Source organism: Gastrolobium bilobum, unplaced genomic scaffold, assembly GCF_033153095.1.
Source record: "Gastrolobium bilobum isolate Gb01-03AN ecotype WA unplaced genomic scaffold, APGP_CSIRO_Gbil_v1 utg16926, whole genome shotgun sequence".
Lineage (NCBI taxonomy): Eukaryota > Viridiplantae > Streptophyta > Magnoliopsida > Fabales > Fabaceae > Gastrolobium > Gastrolobium bilobum.
The window spans coordinates 15,824-43,051 of record NW_026896421.1 but is presented as its reverse complement, the minus strand read 5'-3'; the positions used below and the strand labels follow the sequence as shown (position 1 = coordinate 43,051).

General features: G+C 37.0%; 1 pseudogene; it reads left to right on the top strand.

The window, feature by feature from the left end:
- The first annotated feature begins 1,722 nt into the window (after positions 1–1,722).
- Positions 1,723–11,339, top strand: LOC133299655 (serine/threonine-protein kinase PBL34-like; annotated as a pseudogene).
- The last annotated feature ends 15,889 nt before the right edge of the window (positions 11,340–27,228 follow it).

The window sequence follows — 27,228 nt, the reverse complement described above, 5'->3', positions numbered from 1 at the left end:
GATCTATTCAAGTGTCATTTGATAACAAAGTTTATAAAGCTTAACCCGAAAACCCCAAATCTTCCTTTTTATTTCCACCTCTCTGATGCTTTGGTTTACCTCAAATAATTTTTTATTTTCCTTAAAAAAGAATAATAACATCGTATCATAAGCATATTCTAGATTCTTTTATTGATTTTTTTTTAAAAAAATCAATTTTATCAAAACATAACTTTTCGATTCTATTTATATCCTCATTTACAATTTTCAGTTCAAACTTTAACTCTTAAACTAATACCCTTCTCCTGACACTTCTCTCACATTATTTCCCATTTTCTCCGTCGGCACTCATAATATAGATATTAGAGATCGAGTTTCCTCCAACATAGGAAGAATTTAAATCTACTCAAGTCTCACTTGATAATTAAGTTATGAAGCTTAACTTCAAAATTCAACTATGTTTCTTTTTGTTCCTACCTCTCTTTTACTTTTATTTTCCTCAAATATTTTTATTAATCTTCCTAAAAAAATAATAATATGATAAGAAGCTATTTTAATTTCTTAATTTTTTAAAAATTGAAAAGCATAATCAGCCTTACTCATAAGGTAAAAAAAAAATTCACTTATATCCTCATTTTAATTTTTTAATTCCAATTTTAACTCTTAACTTATACTCTTCTCCTTACCGTTTTCTCACGTTATTACCTTTTCTTTTTTCTAGCGGCACACCGAATACAATCCATAGGATATAGATATATATAGTTTCGTCTAACAGAGGGAGAATCTGGATCCACTAAAGTTTCATCCTAAATTTGTTTTTATTTTAATATATTTATTAATAGGGTTTAGTGTTTGTCATTTTAAATGACATACGTTATATCATTTTATGAGAGAGATAGACACAGAAAAATGAAAATCATGGGAGAGAGAAAGTGAGTGGTTTTTTTAATTTAAAATTCAAATTTTCTGTGTCTGTATCTCTCTTAAAATGACATAAATTTCTGTCATTTAAAATGACAAACATTTTTTCCTTATTAATAATTATTTGTTATTTTTACAAAGAATTTATATTTTATTTTTTAAATATTTATGCTTATCTTACGTCTTTTTCATAATTTAGAAATTTATAATTATATGTGATGATAAATTTAATTAAAATTAAAAACTGTATACGTTATTTTACTATGAGTTAATAATTGTATGCTAGAGATCATATACCATAGAATAATGTTGTCATATATTAACAGTATATGTGTCCCTTAAATGGTCAATCAGAATGAAAATTGTTTTTGGCATTGCAAAGGACCTTGCATTTCTGCACGAGAAAGCTGAAAGGCCAACGATATTTGGAGAATTCATAACATCTAATATCCCATTGGATTCCATTCTAGTACTTGTATATAATATAGATGCATTAATATGAAGAGGAATATGAAAATAATTGTGAAAATCAAACCCCTGTTGTTAGATATTCCTCCACACACACACACACACGCACGAACACACACCATTGAAGGCCCATCACTTACAAGCTTAACCTTTTAAGTGAGATGATTGCTTCATATGGTCGGTGTATGAGTTCGATCCTTATCGCTTCCCATTTTCTAGTGGAATTAAGTAAGCATAAGGTAAAACAAAAAAATGGACTGTAAAGAACCTTGGGATACACCACCCCAAAAGCTAGCTCAAGGGGTGGGAGTGCCCAAAGCCTTATAAACTCCACATTAGTTGCACATACAACCAATGTGGGACTATATATCTCAACATGGACCTCCTCAAAATCCAAGCTTTAAGCCCAAAGACCTATTGCGTGAGGGGATGTGTTATGGTATAAAACTATTTATGGGCCTTCACTTATCAATTTAAGTTTTTAGGTTGAATTGATTCTTTACAACTAAGTGTCTTCGATGCCATTACTAGGATGTTTTCTCAACTATATGTTGTATCAATGTGTAGCACACAATCACAAGTTTTGTGGGAATGCTTGGCCCATAGTTTACTTGTACATCAAATTGCCCCTCATTTCTCAGAGTTACCTTATATAAGTGTATGTCATCATCCGTGCACTACTACTGTAGATAAGAAATTATGCTCTCTCTGGTGATTCTTTTCTTGGTTTCAATTTCATGTCCTTTTTTTTATTTCATGTATCAAAATGTTCCAAACACGATTTTCCCATGTGGAGTTTGTTCTTTTTCTGTTTTCATGATGAATGTCTCTCGGTTCTGGGATGGTTCTACAATTCTAAGCCTTTACCAAATTTTGTTAATTTTGCTTTTGCTTTTGCATTTGGAGTTTTCATATCTATGTCTGTCGTTGTTTCTGTTACTCGGTACACTCTCCCATTCTTTCTTCCTTTCTTTCTTTTTTTTCCACTATGTGCTGAAGTTTATATCTAAAGTTTAGTTAAAAATTCATTTCATACTTAATTTTATTTAAAAACTTTCAATTTTAATATACACGTATATCAAATTGTTTTATACATTGGACCAGTATCATATATATATAAGTCAAAGAGAGGTACAAATTGTTTAGCAATTACAATTTGTGAGGGTATGACTCTTTTATACTTAATCGTGTTCTCAAGTGTCACAATTTGATTCTATACTGATATCTTTTTTTCCTTGCCTTTGTACATAAGCAGGAAGTAGATCAACCAATGACAATGTTATAGACCAATCAGTTGCTGCTCAAGTATCCTTAAGAAATAATAATTCAGGAACAAGATCTTCTTCCAAGTTAAAAGGAATTGCTAGAATTTCTCCAAGCTTAAGCCAGGAGCTAAAAGCTTATTCCCATCTTCAAAAGTTCTCCTTCAATGAGCTCAAGTTTGCAACAAGAAATTTTAAACCTCAGAATTTACTTGGTGATAATGGATTGGGTTGCGGTTACAAAGGTTGGATAAGTGAGAATGGGAACCCTTCAGCAAGACCTAGAATGAGGCTTCTAGTTGCTGTGAAGACTCATAACCAAAATGAACTTCAGGGTCATAATGAATGGCTTGTAAGTTACCATTCCAACCTTAAATATAAACTACTAATTTTTATTTTTATTTTGGTAAAGTGCTATGATTTCTATCACTGAATGTCTGTTCACTGTTTCATGTATAATTGTAGGCTGAAGTTAATTATGTTGGGGATCTCCTTCATCCAAATCTAGTTAAATTGGTTGGTTATTGCGTTGAAGGTGATGAGAGGCTGCTATATCAGTTTATCCAAATCATTTGTTTAAAAGTATGTTTTTCAATTTATTTTCTTTCAATTTATGTAACATTTGGATATCTATTATAGTATTATTTTAGAATTTATTTATATTAACTTGCCTTTACTTAGTCACATTTTATTTCTCTTTCTGTATCTTTCCATTTTTTTTTCTCTCTCACAACTCATTGTTTTTGTTTTTGTTTTTTGAAGTGTTAGTTCATTCTCTCTCACTCTCCATTTAAAAACATTCATTTTATTCTTTTTGGGAAAGAATTCTTTCATATTAAAATTTCACAATTTTTTATGTCTATATTTCTTTATTCATATGAAAAGAGATATAGACACAAAAATATCACACAACCAGATATCATATGAAATTTTAAAATGAGATTATCCTCTCCCATTCTTTCTTTCCCTCCTCATTTGCATGCATAACACACGTTTATCTCTCATCTTTGTTGGAAATTTAGAGAAAATAAAAGAATAATAGATGAAGAAATCTCTTTGTATTTGAATTTTGGATAAAGGAAAAATACAACACACGCACGGTCACTCTGTTTCTTTTCCTTAGTGCTTCAACACTTTCTCTCTTTCTATCGTCATTCTCTTCTCTTTCTTTCTAATACTAATTCACACAAATCTAATAATATTGCTCAACATAAATCTATATTTATATATAGAGTCCTTGTCGACTTGATACAGTCCTTGCCGACTTGTTCTGCCAATATATTAATCCAATTTAGCTTTTGCTTTCTTTTAACCGCAAGATCATTGTATCGAATTTGATGCCAGCCACATCACCAACCGCTTGGCTTTCTTATGACAATTTGGATTTGTAGCCACAAGTTTCCAACCGACTTTGAACTAAGATGCGGTGAGAAATTTCTGGTTTAATATATCATCTTCCCTGCAGTTGTAGTTTGGCAGTGAACCAAAAAATGAGTGGCAAAGTTAAAGTTTGATTCTAACACTCCCCCTCAAATTTGACTTTGCATACCAATCATATGTTTGAGTTTGTTGAACACATCAGTCTTCAATGGCTTCGTAAAAATATCTGCCAATTATTCTTCAGTTCTGCAGTAAACTAATTCCACAACTTTGTTTTTAACTTGCTCCCGAATAAAATGATATTTCATGTCAAAATGCTTGCTTCGGCTGTGGGAGACTGGATTCTTTGCAAGTGATATAGCAGACTTGTTATCTATGTATATAGTAATTGGACCTTCTTGCTCATAATGAAATTCATTCAAAATATTCTCTAACCAAATCGCTTGACACGTGCACGCTGCTGCGGCTATGTATTCAACTTCGCATGATGATAGAGCAACTGTCTGTTGTTTCTTTGATGACCATGAAAATATTGCTGAGCCAATATGAAAAGCATATCCTGAAGTGCTTTTTCGATCATCTACATCTCCACTATAATCACTATCTGCATAGCCAATTAACCTTGAATCTTGGGAATGTGTATAGAATAATCCATGACTGATGGTTCCTTTGATATATCTTAAAATTCTCTTTGCTGCACTGAAATGATCCTGCTTTGGATTCTCCATATATCTGCTAATTAGACCAACTGCAAACATGATATCTGGTCGAGTGAAAGTCAAATACCTCAAGCTTCCGACCAGGCTTTTGAATAGTGTTGGGTTTACTGGTTCTCTATCTGAGTCAGCTTTCAACTTTGTTCCTGTTTCTATTGGTGTTGAAATAGGCTTGCAATCTTTCATTCTGAACCTACTCAGTATTTCTTCTGCATACTTCTTTTGTAGCATATAAATTCCTTTTTCTGTTTGCTTTACTTCAACTCCAAGAAAATAGGACATTTCTCCAATATCTGTCATTTCAAATTCTTTAGTCATAGCTTTCTTAAATTCAACAAACATACCTAGATTATTCCCTGTGAAGATTATATCATCCACATAAAGACACACGATCATCATATCCCCATCTTCATTTTTCTTCGTGTACAAAGCATGTTCATACGGACTCTTCACAAATCCATTCTTATGAAAGTATTCATCTATCCTCGTGTTCCATCCTCTTGGAGCTTGCTTCAATCCATATAGCGCCTTTTTCAGCCGATAAACTTTATCTTCTTCTCCTTTTTTAACATAACCTGGTGGTTGCTCGATATAGACTTCTTCTTCTAGGTAACCATTGAGGAAGACTGATTTCACATCCATCTGGTATATCTTCCTATGCTTTTGTGCTGCAACTGCTGTAAGAAGTCTGATGGTATCAATCTTTGCAACTGGTGCAAACACCTCATCATAATATATTCCATATTTCTGCTTGTAGCCTTTAGCTACCAATATTGCCTTGTATTTCTCCATTTTTCCCTCTTGATTAGTCTTTGTCTTGTACACCCACTTTACTCCGATGGGCTTATGTTTCTTAGGCATAGTTGTAAGCTCCCACGTGTCATTTCTTTTGATTGCAGCAATTTCATCATTCATGGCTTTCTTCCATTTTTCATCTTCTACAGCTTCCTTATATGTCACTGGATCACATTCAGCTATTAAACAAAATAATGAGTAATCAAGGGTAGTTTGTACCAGATCTGTAGCATCATAGATATCATTTAAGCTTCTCATCTTTGTTGCTGCTCTCCCTGAATTGTTGTTACTGCTACTGCTTCCTGAGGTTGATGGTGTAGATGCAGGAGTTGTTGGGTTAGGACTTGGTGGAGGTGTCTGATCATTTCCTGCTTAAAGAATAAGCCTTCTACTCTTTTTTCTTCATCATTCCATTTCCAGTAATCTGTTTCGTCAAACTCCACATCTCTTGAGATGATTACCCTTTTTGTCAGGGGATTGTATAGTCTGTAAGCTTTACTCCTATGCTCGTAGCCAGTAAAGATACACTTTTCTCCTTTATCATCTAACTTCTTTCTCTTCTGATCTGGAATATGGGCATATGCAATGCAACCAAAAATTCTTAGATAGCTTACCTCTGGCTTTCTACCACTCCATGCTTCATTTGGTGTTTTGAACTTGACACTCTTTGTTGGACATCAATTCAATAGATAGGCAACACATTGGACAGCTTCAGCCCAGAGTGTTCTTGGCAGATGCTTTTCTTTGAGCATGCTCCTTGTCATATAAGAATTGTACATTCTTTCTTTCTGCTATACCATTCTGTTGTGGTGTGTAGCCTGCTGTCAATTGATGAATTATTCCATGTTGCCTACAAAATTCTTCAAATAATTTGGAAGTGTATTCACCCCCTCTATCTGTTCTGAGTGTCTTCAGATACTGACCACTTTGCTTTTCTGTCATTGCTTTGAATTCTTTGAACTTTTCAAGAGCTTCTGATTTTTCTTTAAGAATATATACCCAAGCTTTTCTACTGAAATCATCAATAAAAGTAATATAATACTTGTTTCCTCCAAGAGATGGAATATCAAATGGACCAGCTATATCTGAGTGAACTAGCTGCAGTGGTCTTTTTGCTCTCCATGATTTGCCAACTTCAAAGCTTTGTCTATGTTGCTTTCCTCTCATGCATCCTTCACACAGCTGATCAGGTTGATTTATCATTGGTAATCCATTTACCATCTTTGCTTTTGATAGCAGCTTCAGGCCAGTGAATCCAAGATGACCAAATCTAAGATGCCATAACCACAAACTATCTTCTATGATAGTCTTCATGCACTTTATTGCACTTGTCTGGATGTTTAGTTTGAATAGACGATTTCTTGTCATATCAACTTTTGCAATCAATTCTCCTTTCTGATTTCTCATAATGAGAGAATTATTCTTCAAATGAATATCATATCCTTTTTCTAAAAGCTGACCAAGACTGAGGAGATTGCTTTTCAAAGATGGTATATAATAGACATTTGAAATGTATTTTTTATCTCCATTCTTTGTGAATATCATAATCTTACCTTTGTCTTTAACTGGAATCTTTGATAGACCGCCAAACGTTCTCCTTGGACTTCCTCATTCAATTCTGTGAATAACTCCTTTTTGCCACACATGTGATTACTAGCTCCGGTATCAAGGTACCAAACATCTTTCCCACTATCTTCCTCGCCTTAGTAAGTGAACAACATGGTCGGTTCATCATCTTTCTCTTCAGTTGTTGTATAATGACTTCTCTCCGCGACTCTAGCAGCATCTCTACACTCATAGCTGAGATGACCATATCTGTTGCAATTATAACACTGCAAGTGAGATTTATCACCTCTTTGTTGAAATCTTCCTCCTCCTCGGGTCACGAAACCACGACCTCGACCATGATTATTATATCCTCCTTGATCACGTCCATATGCTACAGCATTAGTCTGAAATCTTCTATTTGTTTGACTATATCCACCGCGTATGCCACGACCGCCTCGAGTGTTGAATCCACCTCGGGTGTTGAAACCTCTTCTATATCCACCATGATTTCCTCTGCCACGTCCATAGCTACTGCTACTGGCTTGATTTACATCAAGGGATAACTTGCTTTGCAAAGCTTGCTCCAATTTGCTAGAACCTTCATTAAGATTCATTCTTTGCTCGTGAGCTTGAAGAGAACCCACAAGCTCGTCAATAGATATAACTGACAAGTCTTTGGCTTCTTCAATGGCAGTGACTATATAATCAAACTTTCTTGTTAGTGACCGTAGAATTTTCTCCATTACTCTGACATCATCTAAAGTCTCTCCATTTCTTTTCATCTCTTTCGCCACCTTTTGCACTCGTGAGAAATAATCTGTAACTGGCTCTGCATTTTTAAGTTTTCAAACTCAGCTCTTAGTGATTGGAGTCGTACCTTTTTAGCTTTGTCAACTCCCTGGCAAGACTTCTGTAAAATCTCCCATGCTTCCTTGGATGATTTTGCATCTGATATTTTCTCAAAGGTTGATTCATCAACACCTTGAAAAATTAAGAAAAGAGCTTTTTTGTCCTTCTTACGTGAGTCTTTAAGCATCTTTCTCTGAGCATCTGATAAAACTGCTTCTGCAGCTGCATTGGCGGGCTCTATGTATCCATCCTCAACAAGGTCCCATATATCTTGGGAACCTAGCAACGTCTTCATCTGAATGCTCCAATTCCCATAATTACTCTTTGACAATTTTGGAATCTGTGGTTGCATCATTTCCGCCATCTTTGATCGAACGTGGCTCTGATACCACTTGTTGGAAATTTAGAGAAAATAAAAGAATAATAGATGAAGAAATCTCTTTGTATTTGAATTTTGGATAAAGGAAAAATACAACACACGCACGGTCACTTTGTTTCTTTTCCTTAGTGCTTCAGCACTTTCTCTCTTTCTATCGTCCTTCTCTTCTCTCTCTTTCTAATACTAATTCACACAAATCTAATAATATTGCTCAACATAAATCTATATTTATATATAGAGTCCTTGCCGACTTGATACAGTCCTTGCCGACTTGTTCTTCCAATATGTTAATCCAATTTAGCTTTTGCTTTCTTTTAACCGCAAGATCATTGTATCGAATTTGATGTCAGCCACATCACCAACCGCTTGGCTTTCTTATGACAATTTGGATTTGTAGCCACAAGTTTCCAACCGACTTTGAACTAAGATGCGGTGAGAAATTTCTGGTTTAATATATCATCTTCCATGCAGTTGTAGTTTGGCGGTGAACCAAAAAATGAGTGGCAAAGTTAAAGTTTGATTCTAACAATCTTGCCCTTGATTCCTTCCTCTCTTTCTCTCTCTTCACCAAAACCAGGGTCATGTTTTGTTTGTTTATGGTGCATTGGCCTATTCAACATCTTCTCTTGCTTATGGGTGTGAGTTTCACGTGTTGTAGTGTGACAGAGGCAATGCTCATTATAAACTGCACTTCTGCCCTTCATTAGACTCACCCCTTTTCTCATTACTTTCCATAGTTTTCAATTGTCCCAGTTCTCTCTCTGTTCTAGTTCCAAACACCCTCTCTCTCTGGTGATGTTTTTCTTGCTTTCAATTCCATGTCTTTTCTTGTTTTCATTTGCATGTCCTTTTTTTTCATGTATCAAAATGTTCCAAACCCGATTTTCCCACGTGGGGGTTGTTCAGTTTATGTTCTCATGATGAATGTCTCTCGGTCCTGGAGTGGTTCTACAATCGTGAACCTTTATGAAATTTTGTTAATTTTGCTTTTGCATGCATTTGGAGTTTTCATATCAATGTCTATCGTTGTTAGAGCCTAAATTTTCTAATTTTAATTAATAATTCACTCTTAATACATACTCATAATAGGTGCAGTATTTGTTTTTATTAGAATTGTTTAGCCATTATTACTTTTTGTGATGGCATGCCTCTTTATACTTAATCTCATTCTCAAGTGTCACAACTATGTTCTGAACTGATATCTTTTTTTTTTATTCTTGTAAATCAGAAGGAAGTAGATCAACAATAACCAATCACAATGCTAGAGAGAAACCAGTTGTTTCTCATGTATCCCCAAGAAACAATAATCCAAGAAGAGCAAGACCATCTCCCAAGTTAAAAGGAATTGCTACATCCTCTTCAAGCTTAAGCGAGGAGCTAAGTGCTTATTCCAATCTTCACAAATTCTCCTTCTATGAGCTCAAGGTGGCAACAAGCAATTTCAAACCTCAAAATTTTCTTGGCGAGGGTGGATTTGGTTGTGTCTACAAAGGCTGGATCAGAGAGAATGGGAGCTCTTCACCAAGACCACTTCCTGTTGCTGTGAAGACTCATAAGAATGGACTTCAAGGCCATAAGAAATTACTTGTAAGTTACCATGCTAATTAACACAAGTATAAACTATTTTTTATTTATTTATTTTTTTAATTTTGGCAAAGTTCTATAATTACATCACTTTATGTCTGTTTACTATTTCATGTATAATTGCAGGCTCAAGTTAATTATCTTGAGGATCTCCGTCATCCAAATCTAGTTAAATTGGTTGGTTATTGCATTGAAGATGATAAAAGGCTACTAGTATATTAGTTCATGCCTTGACGAAGCTTGGAGAATCATCAGTTTAAGAGTATGTCTTTCAATTTATTTTCTTTTAATTTATGTAACATTTTGGTTTTTTTTTTTACTAGTTTTTTAGAATTTATTTAGATTAATAACTTGCCTTATACTGCTCCATAGAAAAAAAAAGGAAAAAAAAAAGGGACCGTGTTAATGATTGTATGCTAGAAATATACTAGAGAATAAGTGATAATAATGTCATATATATTTGCAGGATCTGTGCCTCTTCCTTGGAATCACATAATGAAAATCATGGTTGGTGCTGCAAAGCGCATTGCATTTCTGCATGAGGAAGCTGAGATGCCAGTGATATTTTTCAAGACTTCAAAACATCTAATATCCTATTGTATGTGGTAAGTGGAATGTTATACACTATACTAGTTTTCAGCACACAACTTTCCTTCCATCTTAACAATTTTCTGTTTCAGGAATACAATGCAAAACTTTCTGATTTTGGGCTTACGGCTATGGAGCCCCTGAGTATGTGATGATAGGTTAGTATAGTCAGATAATAGATCATCCTCTCTTCCATCATATTTTATTATCAAAATGTTGTGATCCTTGAATCTGAATTGCTTCTAGTTCATTTAATACCTATAAATATTATTTTTACTGTTTCATTCATCAAATTCACAGAATTGTTCTTTTATTTCTAATATCCATATTATATATGCCTCTCACTTGTGGTTAAATTATTCTTGAAATATGAAAGAAAAGTGAAAATCATTGTGAAAATCAAATCCCCGCTGTTAGATATTCCCTTTCCCATTTTCTATCTCCATTTATGATATTAACATGCAAGTCTCCTAGATGCCATATGCAAAGTTAAAATTCATCACCACTAGCATGATTGCTCAACTATATGTTCTATCAATGTGTAGCACACAATCACAAGCTTATAGGAATGCCTGGCCCATAGTTTACTTGTACATAATATCATCCCTTATTCATCAGAGTTTCCTATAATGCATTGCACCCTATATAAGTTTATGTCATCATTACTGTTTTTTGAGATATTTAAGAGGTTGAAGTTGCTAATGTGATGTGTCTTGTTGCAGGACATCTTACTTCCAAGATTGATGTCTATATAGCTTTGGGATGGCTCTACTTGAAATGTTGAAAGGTAGAAAAGACAAGGATAAAAGGTAGCCTCAGGGAGAGCATCACTTGGTGAAATGGGTCCGAACCGCAACTAAACAAATATAGCTACTTCCTAGCAAACTGTTGGAGATGCGAAGCGAAAAAGAAAAGTAACAAAAGGAAACCAAATTGTATTCAATTAATCAGTCCTTTACATGTACAATGAATGGGTTTTTATATACCCAACCAACCGATTACAACTAACAAACTAACTTGCTTCTTTACAACAACTGACTAACTAACTTCCCACACGTGGCATCCACTACTGCAGGGAATGTTCACACAAAGTCTCTAAGCCATGCAGGGGTCTTCCTCTGCCTTAATGGTCTTGCTGTCTCAACCACTACTGGATGTGCTTCCCTTATCCCATTATGTGTTTCCTTTACCTTATCATCTGCCCCATCTGCCAAAGGGACTTTGTCCTCAAGGTCTAAATGAGGATAAGCAGCAGCAAGTTCTGAAGCTGGTTCCCAAGAAGCATCTTCAGGAAGGGAATGGGACCATTGGACCAAAAATTCCTTACGTGACTGGTCACCCACCATACGATCCCTAGACATGAGAAAAGCAATGGGCTGCTGAACTGGGTGATTATCAACACTAGCTTCTGGAAGCGAAGGAAGATGTGGTGGAGGCTGACCAGAGAAAGCTTTCAAAACAGAAACATGAAAGATGGGGTGTATACGGGAGTTTTCTGGAAGTGCTACTCGATAAGCTACAGAACTAATAGCACGTTGTATGGGAAAAGGTCCAAAATACCGTTTGGAGAGCTTGTGACTGCCACGACGAGCAACAGAAATTTGTCGGTATGGTTGCAACTTCACTAACACCAAATCACCCTCCTAGAATATGCGTTCATGACGATGCTTATCAGTATATGCTTTCATACGGTTCCTGGCCTGGTCCAGATTGCGTTTAAGGCTAGCAATTAATTCAGCACGCTGTCCTAAATTGAAATCAACAGCTTCAACCGAAGCTTCAGCTAGTAAATAAGAAGGGATCATGGTAGGAATCTTACCAAATAAAGCTTGATAAGGAGACATCTTAATAGATGAATGCACAGCTGTATTATAGTGTAGCTCAGCCCAACACAAAAAGGTGGACCACTGATTATTTTTCTCACTACAAAAAGCCCGCAAATATTGTTCCAGATACCGATTAGTGACCTCCGATTGTCCATCGGTTTGAGGATGACAGGAAGAACTAGTCTTCAATGTAGTACCGCTGAGTCGAAACAAATGAACCCAAAAATTGCTAAGAAAAATGTTGTCTCTATCCGAGATGATTGTCTTGGGAAAACCAAGATGCTTAACAACCATCGAACAGAACAATTAGGCAACCATAGGTGCATCATACGAAGAGGGAAGACCTCCAAAGTGAGCATGCTTAGTAAAACGATCAACAACAACCAGGATGGTAGATAAACCGTGAGAAATTGGTAAACCGGTGATGAAGTCCATTGTAAGATCTTCATAGGCTCCCTCAGGCACTGGAAGAGGCTGCAATAATCCTTGTGAAGGGATAGGGCCTGACTTCACTTGCTGATAGATGATACAATCACGGACAAAAGCTTTGACATCACGACGCATGGATTTCCAGTAAAAAGAGGCTGACAGTCGTAAGAACGCGCGGAGTGCTTCAGCATGTCCTCCTATTGGAGTGGTATGAGCCTCAATAATAAGCTCCAATATGAGAGAAGAATGTGGTCGCAATAAAAGCCGACGGTGATGGAAAAGGAGTCCATCCTTAAGAGTGATAGCAGGATCAGGACAATTGCCAACAGAAAGCTGTCCATGGATGGACAAAAGCTCCTGATCATTAGCATTTTCCTCCCGAATGCGTTGCAAAATATCAAATGTAGGGGAAGATATAAATGCAAGTAACCCAGCAACATCAGTATCCTCAAATTGACGAGATAAAGCATCAGCAACAATATTACTGTTGCCCGATTTAAATTCAATTGAGAAACTATACCCAAGTAATTTGCAAACATAGCGGTGTTGATCAGGTGTTTGAATAACCTGAGAGAGCAATTCCTTAATGCTACGATGATCAGTTCGGATAATAAACTGACTGCCAAGTAGATACTGTCTCCAATGCTTTACTGCCTCAGTTATGACGAGCAATTCCCTCACATAGGCTGAAGCAACACTCATACGAGGACCAAGCTTTTTACTAAAAAAGGCAAGGGGTTTATCACCTTGAAGCAGAACAGCTCCCACACCAGTCATGGATGCATCCGTCTCCACAATAAAATGAGTAGAGAAATCAGGTAAAGCCAATGCAGGGATGTCGGCCATGGCTTGTTTGAGAGCAAGGAAGGCAGCAGTAGCATTAGAGGACCATGAAAACTGATCTGTCTTGAGAAGGTCAGTCCGTGGTGCTGCAATCGAAGCATAATTGCGCACGAAACGTCTATAATACCCCGTTAAACCAAGGAAGCTTCGAAGGTTCTTCACTGTGGAAGGAAGTGGCCAGTCAAGCATGGCAGAGATCTTTTTAGGATCTGCTCGAACGCTAGTAGCAGAAACCATATGGCCCAAATAATCAAACTCTTGTACCCCAAAGCTGCATTTACTCAATTTGACATAAAACTGATTTTGCTGCAACAAAACAAGAACAACATGTAAATGAGTTAAATGATCTTAAGAAGGATACAATATAGACCAGTATGTCATCTAAAAAAACAATGACAAATTTGCGAAGATAAGGCTTGAGGAGTTGATTCATCATGGCTTGAAAGGTTGAAGGAGTATTAGTCAATTCGAAAAGCATCACCAAGAATTCATAATGACCCTCATGAGTACGATAAGCGGTCTTATGAACATCTTCTGGTCGTACTCTTATTTGATGATAGCCTGCTCGAAGATCAAGCTTGGAATAAAAACCAGCCCCCAAGAGTTCATCAAGAAGCTCATCAATGGTGGGAATGGGGAATCGATCTTTAATGGTGATGGCATTGAGTGCCCTATAGTCGATACACATGCGCCATGTACTGTCATGTTTCCTAACCAAGAGAATTGTGACTAGGCTGAATGAACCCATTAGTAAGGAGATCATTGACCTGTTTCTCAATTTCCTCCTTTTGATGATATGGATATCTATTGGGCCTAACATTGACTGGCTTAGAACCTGGTTCCAAGTGGATGGAGTGATCATAATTACGGAATGGTGGCAGAGTTTGAGGAACTGCAAAAATAGACTAGAACCGAAGGAGAAGATCCCATGAATCTGGAGCAAGATTCGCCTGTAATGCAGCTAAGTCAGAGCTGGTGGAATCCAAACCCGATAATGTGAAGCAAGATGTAATAGGAGAAGACTGGTCCAATGTAGGAGTAGCTCCTTTAAGAACCACCAACTCATTGTTATGCAGAAATTCCATAGACATGGATTGATAATCATGTGTGACCCTTCCAAGTGTGCTAAGCCATTCAATGCCAAGTATCACATCAAAAGTCGGTATAGCCAGGACCCATAAATCCACCACAATGGAATGTCCCTGCAATTGTAATGATACACTAGGACACTTCTTTTCACAAATCAGAAAATCACCACTGCCCAGAAAGACTCTCATTTTTTTCACTTTAGTCAATGTGAGACCGAACAAAGAAGCTATATCATGATGCACAAAATTATGTGTGCTGCCAGAATCAACCAAAACTCTAACCATATGATTAGCAATAAAGGCAGTAAAGGAGATAGAACGAGGATTGATGTAACCTGATAAGGCATGAAGAGCAGCATCAACTGGACGAGACTGATTCGGATCAGTTTGCCAAAGTATCTGTTCATCCTCCTCATCTGACTCATTGGGATCTCCAATCAAAAGAAGAACCCGTGTTTTGCATCGATGACTTTTGGACCACTTCTCATCATAATGGTAACAAAGATTCAAGTCACGACGACATTGCAGTTCATCATTAGGGAACTTCCGTATTGGTAAAGAAGATGTTAAGGATGTGGATTTTGGTAGAATGGATGTGGACAGAACAGAATTGTTGGTAGTGGAAGAGGTGAAGGATGTAGTCAGTGTTTGATTATTGGTGGAAGAGGGTTTGGTGGTATTCTGGTATGTGGAAGAAGATGAAAAGGATTTCATGGAATTGGCAGAGAAGGAAGAACACAATTGTTCAAGATGGGAATTAAAGGCAAAGGCAAGTTGCATGGCATGGTGCAATGAGGTTGGCCATTGAAGTTGAATTGCACTACGCAATTCTGGTTGAAGTCCAGATATGAAGAAACTCATAAGAACATCATCAGAAAAATCTGGAACTTGATTAAGCAAACCTTCAAACTCGCGAACATACTCCAGGAGGGTGCCAGATTGAGACAGTTTGGAAATGGCACCTTTCAAATCGATGAACGCAGACGCTCCAAATCGCTGATGAATTGCACGAACCAAATTCTCCCATGTATTTATCGTACTAGTACTATACAACCACTGGAACCATGGTGCCGCAGACTCATCCATTTTTAACCCAGCAAGTTGAACTTTGAACTGAGATGGAATACTCCGCAAATGGAAATACAATTCTGTTTTGAAAAACCAACTATGTGGGTCAGCACCATTGAAAGAGGGAATCTCCATCTTAACAGTTTTGAGACATCGTTGATCCATAGGTTCAACGTTTCCAGCATGAGAGCTAGGAATAGAATGGTGTGAAGGACCCATGTTATGCGTATGTTGGGGTATATTCGAGTAATTCGGATTCTGGGTGTGAGCCATGAACTCACGAAGACGATTGTCCATTTGAAGAACCGATTCTGTAAGTTGATCCAAACGCTGTTGCAGATCTGAACGTGTAGACTGCACTTCTTGGCGAAATTCGGTGCGTAATTCTTCGGCAACTTCTTGGATTCTCATGGTTGAGTTCAAATCGGGATGAAAGCACCAGATGTTGGAGATGCGAAGAGAAAGAGAAAAGTAACAAAAGGAAACCAAATTGTATTCAATTAATCAGTCCTTTACATGTACAATGAATGGGTTTTTATATACCCAACCAACCGATTACAACTAACAAACTAACTTGCTTCTTTACAGCAACTGACTAACTAACTTCCCACACGTGGCATCCACTACTGCAGGGAATGTTTCACACAAAGTCTCTAAGCCATGCAGGGGTCTTCCTCTGCCTTAATGGTCTTGCTGTCTCAACCGCTACTGGATGTGCTTCCCTTATCCCATCATGTGTTTCCTTTACCTCATCACAAACCCGGACACGTCTTTTTTTAAAAAAATATCGTGTCGGACACGTGTCCAACACGGACACGCTTGGACACCTCTGACACTCATCCGACACGCAGTCAACATTTTGGGACACGTGGTCAACTCTCCGACATATTTTTTCGACACGTAGTCAACTTTTTCGGACACGTGGTCAACGCTGGGACACTTTTTTTTTTAGTCTTAATTTTATTTTATTAACTAAAAATAAAAAAAAATCATTTATAAATCAATTTTTTTCTGTTATGAAATTTGACATGAAAAATTAACAAGGTACGAAAAATTATTTTTGTTTATATTTATATTATGGAATTTGAATATTTGATTGGTTATATGACTTATTATGGACCGTTATAACTATTAAATATAAATTATATTATATATATTAAAAATATTATTTAATATCAAAACGTGTCCCAACGTGTCGAAATATGTCATTTTTTAGAATTAACGTATCGGCGTGTCGTGTCGTGTCGTGTCCCGTGTCCCGTGTCAGTGTCCATGCATCATAGGCTACTTCAAACTGATGTATCCAATACCTCAATGTCATTTCTCATATAAAGGTGCTTATAGGGAAATGAAGTAGCTACTCAATGCCTTTACCGTGACCCAAAAGTAAAAGCCCTAATGAGTGAAGTGGTTCAAGTGTTGAAGTCTTAGCCTGATTAATTACTGAAACATAGCTTGTTCCTCACCCTTATTTCAAGGTATGCAAAGTAGGCCACTCCACTCATGGTGCTAACAAATATGGTCTAAGAACTGGTTGATCGTCAAGGAACCTACCAAGTTGCTTACAAGTCTCCCATGTGACTTGAAATATCCTCTTCCTTCACCTAAATCTAGTTATAATGACCCTAACTTGTAAATCTTAATTTGAGGTTTAATTTAAGGATTTAAATGTCATAATTAGATTCAGAGCTTGATTTCGAGTGTTTTGGCTGTAATCATGACTAGGTTATAAACAGTGCGTTCTGCCGGATAATTTGCAGTTTTGGGAATTAACCCGTAGAGCTTAAATAAGCTAAATAATTTTAGAAACATAACTTGATGATTCTGACGCCAAATATGAGTTCAGAACAAAAATTTGTATAGCCTGGCACTTTCCGTGAAAATCTCGTGAATAGTGTTTTCTACCGGGTATTTTGTACTGCTGTTTAAGCAACCGGTAGAGTCCAGGAAATAAATAATTGATGAAATAAGAATAAGCAAGTCCAACATATGCCAAACAAGTCAAAATAAGCCTAAGAATGATAAGTTTATAAGTTTTAAGTTTCGTAAGCAAACATGTACAGTTAGTGATTCACAGTGCATTTCGTCAAAAACGGTGCAGAAACCATACTGTGAATTAGGAATATTGTTCCTTAAGAAATAAAAATTAATGAAAATGACTTTAGAGAAATAAAAATATGTTTGTAGCTTTAAGTTAGTTCCGGGTCAGTTTAAGTGAAAATACGCGATAGAAAAACAACCGGTTGGAAAGCCACATGTGCTTAAAAGACCAAGTCACTTAAAAATTTACTATTCACATCAGCTTCTCTCTCTTCTCTCCCTTCAAAACCCAAGCTGCACTCATGGAAAGGAAGGTTAGGGTTTGATTTTGTTTCCTTTGATTCTCCTTCAATCTTCAACCAAACCACAAAGTCCACTACATGAAATTGATTGCAAACCACCCAATGAATCCATTCCACCGATCAATTTGAGCTATAGTTGATTATGTGAGGAGTTCTTCCTCCCCCATTTTTGTGTCACTATTCATCAAAGAGGGGAAATTGCATTTTTTTAAGGAGCTTTGCTTAAAGATGGTTCTCTAGGCTTTGTACAAGGGATTGGAGGTAATAAACCTTTATTTCCATGGTTTTATTTTGATGATTCAAGTTATGATAATTATGAGCATGTTTTGGGTGGGAAATAATTGATTTTAGAATTTGAAATTTATGATGGTTTGTTGTTGTTTAGGAAGTTATAGAGTAAAGTAAGCATCAACATGTGATTAAAAATTGAAAAGCCCCATTGCACCTCCCTCCCTAGGCTTCAACCAAATGGCGATTCTTGCGCTCAGCTACACCATTTTGTTGGGGTGTATGAGGGAAAAAGGTTTGATGAAGAATGCCATGAGATGAAAAGAATTTTTGAAATTGATGAGATAAGTACTCACATGCATTATCACTACGAAAAGTATGAATAGGAATACCAAATTGAGTTTTTATTTCATTATAGAATAACTGAAAAATAGAAAACAACTCAGACCAATTTTTCATTAAAAATAACCACGTACATTTGGAATAATCATCAATAAAAGTAACAAAATACTTAAATCCTAAAGTAGAAGAATGACGACTTGGTTCCCAAATATCAGAGTGGACCACAGAAAAAGGAGAAACAGCTTGACGACTAAGACGACTCGGGAACATACTACGAGTATGTTTCCCAAACTGACAAGACTCACAATTTAAATTGGAAAGAGATGATAAATATGGAACCATCTTCTGAAGCTTTGTAAGACTAGGATGGCCCAGACGAGCATGTATAGTAAGAGGAGAATCCACAGTGGAGCAAGCTGAAGAAGAGGGAAATAGTTGATAGAGGCCCTGAGACTCACATCCTTTGGTAATCTCCTTCCCCGAACTCCGATCCTGAAAGATGACAGAGGTCTTAGTAAAAGAAACAACACAGTCAATGGATTTTGTCAAACGACTAACAGAAAGTAAGTTAAAAGGAGAATCTGGAACATAGAGAACATGATCCAGAGATAAATTAGGTAAAAGAAGAACCGTGCCAATCCCCCATGATTGGACCAGAGACCTATTGGCCATAGTAATAGTGGGAAAAGAACCAGTAGTACAAAGGGAAGTGAATAAGGACTTATTACCAGAAATGTGATCAGAAGCCCCAGAATCAAGAGTCTAAGGGCCTATAGAATGCAACTGAGAGATTCCAGCAAAAGAATTACCAATGGGAGCAATAGATGCAGTAGGACTTGATGTTTGCTTCTCAGACCACCAAATCACAAATTCGTTAAGAAGAGCAGCTGGAGGTTGTACATCGGAAGGTAACCCTGGAGCAGAGGTACTAGAGAAGGCCTGAGCAACATGAGGATTCCGAGGAGGTGGAGGTGGCCTGCCATGAAGCTTCCAACAGTGATCAACAGTATGATTGGTCTGATGACAATGAGTGCATAACAATTTTCCTTTAGAGAATTTACGTCCACGACCATAACCTTGAGCAGCGAGAGCGGAAGAGTCAACAGAATCCACCGGAGGTGTATGCATCATAGGAGGTGCTGGTGACGTAGAGGGCTTGGACGGAATCCTAAGAAAGGTAGACATCACGGAATCCAGTGTAGGAACTATAGCAGATCCCAAAATTTGATCCCGATTGGCAGATAAATGGTCAGGCAAACCATATAAAATGAACAACATAAAAAGTGTATTACGTTGTTCCCGTTCCTTAGTAACATCACCAGTGAGAGGCAGAAGTTCATTAAGATCATGAAGTAGACTCTGAGCTTTCCCCAAATATTCAGTCATAGGACAATTGAAGTCCCGAGGAACAAAGGTAGTCATCAATTTCTGACACACACCATAGAGTCTCTGGGTATCATTGGTGTACAATGCTTTTGCCTAACTCCAAATAGCTTCACAAGTACTAGCAGGTCAAAAAATCTGCTTAATAGACGGATGAAGAGTAGCTTCAATGAGACTACACAACTGAGCATCAATCATCTTCCATCGTGTGCGCTCATTGTCCGCCACAGATTCAGCCTTAGTGGTGAGATGAGATATATAATTCTGCCCATCCAACCAAAGTCGCAGATCGGAAGACCAAGTATCATAGTTGGACCCATCCAATTTATCCACACTCAACGAGGCAAGGATATAATTTGAAAAAATAGTAGACTCCGACTTTTGTCCAGCTGGAGTCCCAGAAACAGTGGAGACAGGAGAGTCCATAATCAAGATCAGAAAAAAAAAATCAGAAAGTCAGATCACACAACTAACCGGTAGAAGAGGGATCTGTGCATCAACGCAAAAAGAGGTCCAAACACCAAAACAAGACCAGATCCGGAACCTACTCAAGGAGACGAGAAGATCGCAACCAGCCACGAGCGGAGAGGAGCCTCCACGCGCCGCCGGTGTGAAGAGAGTGGCCGAAATGTCACGCACGCGTGAGGGTGCGTGTGACCTTGTTTGGGGACGCGACCGGTGCCGTTGGAACCGCGCTGCTGAGACGAGCACAGCGGTATGTGGATCGCCGGAAAAGGTCACCGGACGGTGGTGCTGGACGAGACAGAAGTTCTGGAGGCTATATACGGAGAGAAAAGCCTCCGAAAACTGACAATGAGACAGTTCCGGAAAAAAAAATTAAACGACGATGAACAGTGGGTTCACCGGAAAAAAAATTTCAAAGTTCCTTAGGCTCTTGATACCATGTTAAATAACGAGAGAGAAGATAGGAACATTTGAAATAATACTGTGTGTATTAAACTGATGAAGGATGTACAATATATATAGACAAACTAATGGGCTAAACCCAAACCTAATACAAAATAAGGAAACCCTAATTACATTATATTTCTAACAATTACAATGGTGAGAAACAAGGTCAATACAAAATAAAAGTCATATACATAAGTATTTGCAGTTGAAACTTGACAGCAAAGACTACTAAGGGGACAATTATATAACATACTTCACAGCCGACAAAGACAAATATCTAACACTAAAACCCACTACATCATGTTAAGGTTCTACAAGATTACTACTATTCATGCCGTTACAGCTTTGTTTGTTAACATCATTACGACATACAAAAAAGTTAACAAAGTAAATACATAATTACAAGTCAACTACTTAACTACTTGTTATATAACACAAGCCTAAGTTCTACACTCTGAGTAATTAGAAAAACAACCAATAGCTTCAGCAACGTGTCCTTCTTAATGCAATTAGCACAAGTGGGTTCATCAACCCACTGAAAAAAATCACACTTCTCATTTGTTGAGAAGTTCGGGCACCCAAGGAACTTCCTTCCTAGATTTCTTGGTGTGCGAGACTTCCGCAAAACTGCCCTCATTCCACACCCACACATTGTCAGCTTCGATGAGGATGAACATGATGAATCCCCAGAAAAAACACTTTTGTACCCGCATTTTACCAATACCGTCTCCACCCATTCTACCTTCAAGCTTCAGTTGATATCACAGACAGACAAAGAGTGGAATCAACCCTACAATAACAATCATGCATAAAATTGTAAGGACATACACAATGTTCCTATGCTGCATGTGATTTTTACCCCACCCCAAGTAGACATTTTAGTCTTCAATCGTTTTTTTTTGTGTGAAGGGAACGATAAATGCGTAACATTTGACCCTAATTTAAATTCCAATAAGCAGTAGAATAACATATCATCCGTGAACAAACCTAACCCTCTTTTTCATTATTTCAACTTCGACCTATGATTTTTAAATACTATTATTTCGTCGACTCAGAGATGAGGAAAGTAAATGCAAATCTCACAACCTACCTTGACCCATCAAGCTCGAAGGATGTAAAATCAAAATAAAATTTGGTTCCTTCATATCACCCTAATTAATTCCACAAGAAGCATACATTATTCGAACAAAAACATGAAAGAAGCACAGCTTGCACACAACTGGAACAGATGACTATACCTAATGAGTTGCTTTACAAGTTTGGCTTGTCCGTCGACGAAGACCACAACAATGACTCAACAAATACGGCCTTCGGGAAACCACAGGTTCACAATCAAACCAGAGATGTTGACCAGCTTATTTCAAATCTATGTCTTTCTTAATGAATGTATCTCACAGCAAACCCTTTTCGTTTTCTTCACCACAATATAATATTTCAAACAAAACGTAAAGCTAAGGTTATTTTCGTAAAATAACTTCACTTTTCCACTAATATCTCACAACCAACCAAACACACATTCAGTAAAATTAACCATAAATTCCCAAGAAAATTTTACCATGCCAAACACATTTTACTAACATTCCCGAAAACATATATTTCTCACTGCATTCCGGTAATAATTATTTCCCGGATTTTAAAAAATTTCTTCTCTATCAAACACTCCGTAGAGTGTTAGTTTTAATTCTTAGGAGACCAAAAGGAAGCTACGGGAAACTAACTATAAAATATGGCTATCAATATATATACAATTTTTCTCACATATCAATCACAAACAGAAACAATTCAAAATACACAATAATTGCTCAAATACTCATAGCATCGTCATGTTTTTCTATGTTGAAAGAGAATTTCTAAATGGCTTAAAGAAATACCTCAGCCCTATTGATTATACATAGGATTTACACTTGTTGATCTAATTATTTTTAAAACTAAATGCTAAATTGTCGAGGTTTTCAGCTTTCTTAAAGTAAATGAACATCAATAAATTTTCATAACCATTGATCTTCCCTTATCTTTTTCCGTTAACACATATATGGGGATTTAAGGTTTTATAGTAAATATTTTTTTCCTCTAAAATTACAAAGATTTTAAATTCTTTATTACTCGATATAACAAATGTTTTAACAATTCATAGGATCTTTACTATCTTATAAAATATTGGACCTATAGAACTATTCCTTGAAGCATCTCCCTCTACAGTTTTTCTTTCCATTCAAAAAAAAATTATAGCTAAATAAACATTGACTACTAAATAAAAAAAATGCACACTCCAACCTATCATAATAAAGCAAACAAAATCGTCTATCAAAAAAAAAAAAAAAAAATCATATTTTGGTCAGTATAAATAACAATTAATTAACTCAGCTAAATTTCTATATGAGACGCATAATCCTGATAACAAAAACCGACGCAGAAGTTAAAGAAACCGTCAAATTTCCAACGAACTCTTTTCACAATAAATCAAACCATTTAAACCCACACCTCAGTGGGCTCCACAAATTTATAAAATGTTGAGAGTGGATCTTCTCATTTATTTCAAGTAACCAAGTCATGTGAAATCTCACATGATAGAATCCTTTTCCTAAAATATTATTGTTGGAATAGAAGATTCTATATGTTGTTATGATTTGCTGTGATATGTTGTAACCTGTAGTTTGTTAGGATATGTATAACTGAGTCCTATTGTAATTAGGTGTAGTTATTTATCTTTAGGACTCAGTTATACATATCCTAACAACACTCTACGGACTCAATATATTGATAGATTCTATATGTTGTTATGATTTGCTGTGATATGTTGTAACCTGTAGTTTGTTAGGATATGTATAACTGAGTCCTATTGTAATTAGGTGTAGTTATTTATCTTTAGGACTCAGTTATACATATCACAGCAAATCATAACAACATATAGAATCTTCTATTCCAACAATTATGTAGGAATTTTAACAGACCAATAAAAATGGGTCATCCATTCACCTAAGGACAAATGGTCATTTCTACTCTTCCTTATCCCTCACTTTCATATATATTTGACCCTTACACGTGAGGAGTCACACAAACTCATATGGACAAAGCTATAAAAGTTATAACATCACTTTTCGGGAGAATGGATCTTCTCATGTGAAAAAGTAGTCATGTTATTTAATCACAATTACTCATTGATGATGAGTTAAGAGAAAGGAAAGTGTATAATTTTTAAATGAGTAATTGTGATCAAATAACATGACTACATGACCATTTTTTCACATGAGAGATCTAGTTCCTTGCTCTTCCCATGTTAGGGGAATTTTATCTACACTATACTCATTCTCTTCTCAATTACTCACCTTGATGAAACTCAGCAGAAATCTCCATTCACCAGCCATAACGAGTCCAATCACATCTCCCCTTATTCTTAGCTTGTTTGAGACTTCAACGGTGACCACCTAGAGCTCCCGTTCATATTTCTATTTCTTTTGTCATTGTTACGTTAATATACTTGACTCTACAAGGGATATATCCTCTCCGTCATCCTTTTGAAAAGTTCAAGTTTATAACAAATGTTTTTATGAATCGTTTAATATTAACGTAAATAACACACTTTTTTAACTAACCTTATATATAATTTTTGGTCCATGTTCAAATTTCTCTTAGTAAAAAGAAATAGGATTGGTATTGTTCCAACTAATACTCTGTTGGAAAAGTTCTGACTTGGATTGAGAGAGACCGTGAAATTGCTATTTGTAATAAAAAAAAATGGGACATGTATTTTGCAAGATCCCAACAGAGAATGAACCGGGAAAAAGAGGGGGAAAAAAACTTTTCAATGCCACAAACAGAGCTTGTGGCTCAAATTCATCCTTGCATCTGATGTAGCAGGTAGCAGCCCAGCCCCCATCTACATAAGCGTATCGAAAAAAGCACAATCAATAAACTCTTTCCACGCAACAATGGGCAAAAAAATTAAAATAATGTAATTAATTAAAATAATTACGCATTTAATGTTGTTTTGTTAAAAATTACATATCTGTTGCACAATGAGACGCCATCTTTGGGCGTCACATGACGCCCAAAGAGGGCGTCTCATGTGCAACCTATATATACCCCACTTTTCTTTTTTCACTCCTTACTCATTTACCTCTCTAACCTCTCTCCAACCTCTCTCTAACCGCGGTTCGTAGCGAAGCTCTGCCAACGTAGGTAAGGTCATAATACCTCATATGTATACATTTAAATTACAGTGCTAGTTAGTAATACATGTTAGGATTGATTGTATATTAGAGACTTGGAACATTAGGATAGTCACTTAGAAATTTTGTGTCATGCTATGAATGTTGTAATTATATAGTAATATTATTATTACGTAGTTATTATTATTACCGATTTTTAATTATGTATTAGGGTTTAGCATATTAATTAGTGATTTATAAATAGTGTTAGAGACTTTGTAAATTTCGTATGTATGATGTTATTAATGCGGGAGTGCATAACTTTGTAGTTAGTTGAGGATAATGGCTGAGTCATCATCTTCTTCGAGATCTGATTCGGATGTAGAGCTCACCGATCCCAGCATGTGGATCATACCTAGACCCTACAGGTGGGAGGTCCTTCGTCAGAGGACGCAAAAAGGTCATATTTCACAGCGAGTGTGGAATACTGAGCATGTAAGAAAGATTAAGACTAGGCGTGGGAAGCCACAAGGGGGCCCACCTACCGGTGCTATTCCACAAGTTGTGCAAGAGTACCTCAGACAGGCGGGTTTCATACATGTTGCCAGGATGCAACATATCCAGGTATGTTATTTATGTCGTTTTGTATTTATGTAATTATTTAATAAAATTCGTTAACACGTGATAACTGCGTAATTTATCACAGATAGATACATTTTTAATTAGTGCTCTGGTCGAGAGGTGGAGACCAGAGACACATACCTTTCACATGACCCAAGGTGAGATGACGATCACCTTACAAGATGTGGCAGGCATCTTGGGCTTGCCGACCGACGGTACTGTTGTCATCGGATCGACCTCTGAGGATTGGCACGCTGCTTGTGCTGCTGTTTTTGGACATGTTCCAGAGGCCGGTGAGTTCCATCATTCCGGCGACCTCCGCATCTCATTCTTGGATCGGCATTATACCCAGTGGACTGATCATGAGGGGAATCATGCTGCCGAGATCTACTTCACAAAAGCCCGCATTGCCCGGATGTTGGGGACTTGGTTGCTGGCGGACAAGTCTGGAGGTAGCAATTTTGGTTGCCGGCTTGTCCCGTTGCTAGGTGGAGGATTTGAGGACATTGGTCGATTCAGCTAGGGATCTGCAGTTTTGACACACTTGTTCAAGAATTTGTGTGAAGTGACAGATGCCCGTCAAAGCGACATGGGTGGTTGCTATATTCTCCTTCAAATTTGGGCATAGATACGATTCCCACCCATTGCTCCACCCCTTCCTCCTCATCCAGAGCCGGGCACACATTATGGATGCCAGTATGATTTATTTACTTCATTTGATTTCGATAATGTATGGTTAATAATGTATATACTAACTGTATACTTCTTGACTTTGGACGATTATGTATGGTTGATAATGTTTCTGATTGATAGGTTTAATGTTGTACAAAAGTTTAAACCTCATGAGGTCACCCATTATCGGGCAACATTGGACACACTCTGTAGAGATGAGGTTTGGTGTTAGATACTTACGGTGATGTTATTTGTCTATGGGTTTATTTTTTTTTGTAACTCTATATATTGTTTCACATTTTGTTTGTAGGTGGTGTGGCAGCCATATATAGAATATGAGTGGCTAGACGTGACTCCAGAGCAGCAGTATCTGTGGCTTGCTCCCACACCTATTATCTACTTCCACACAATTGAGGCATGTCAACTGGATAGGTGCATGCGACAGTTCGGTCTTAATCAACCCATCCCGGAAAAATCTAGAAAATTGAGAGGAATACATGATCATACTCTACGGGGGAAGGTTGAAGAGAACTGGAGACGTAAGCTCAGGGCTCACATTGATCGATGGAATACCAAGATTCAACATATTGTACTGCCACCTCCATTATATGGTTTGATGTCACCTAATCATGCGTACATGGAGTGGTACAGAGAGAGGGGAAAGCGCTACATATCTCGAAGGGCAGCAAAGATAGGGCGCATGGTGAGTTTTGTACTTATTTTACATTTGTTTCACATTTCTAACATTTTTTCGTAATATGCAGATTGACGGTCTTGAAATGCTTTATCATGCAACAACGGCGGAGGAGGTTCCTCGATTTGGACTACAGTATATCCACGAGGAGATAGGCCGGATT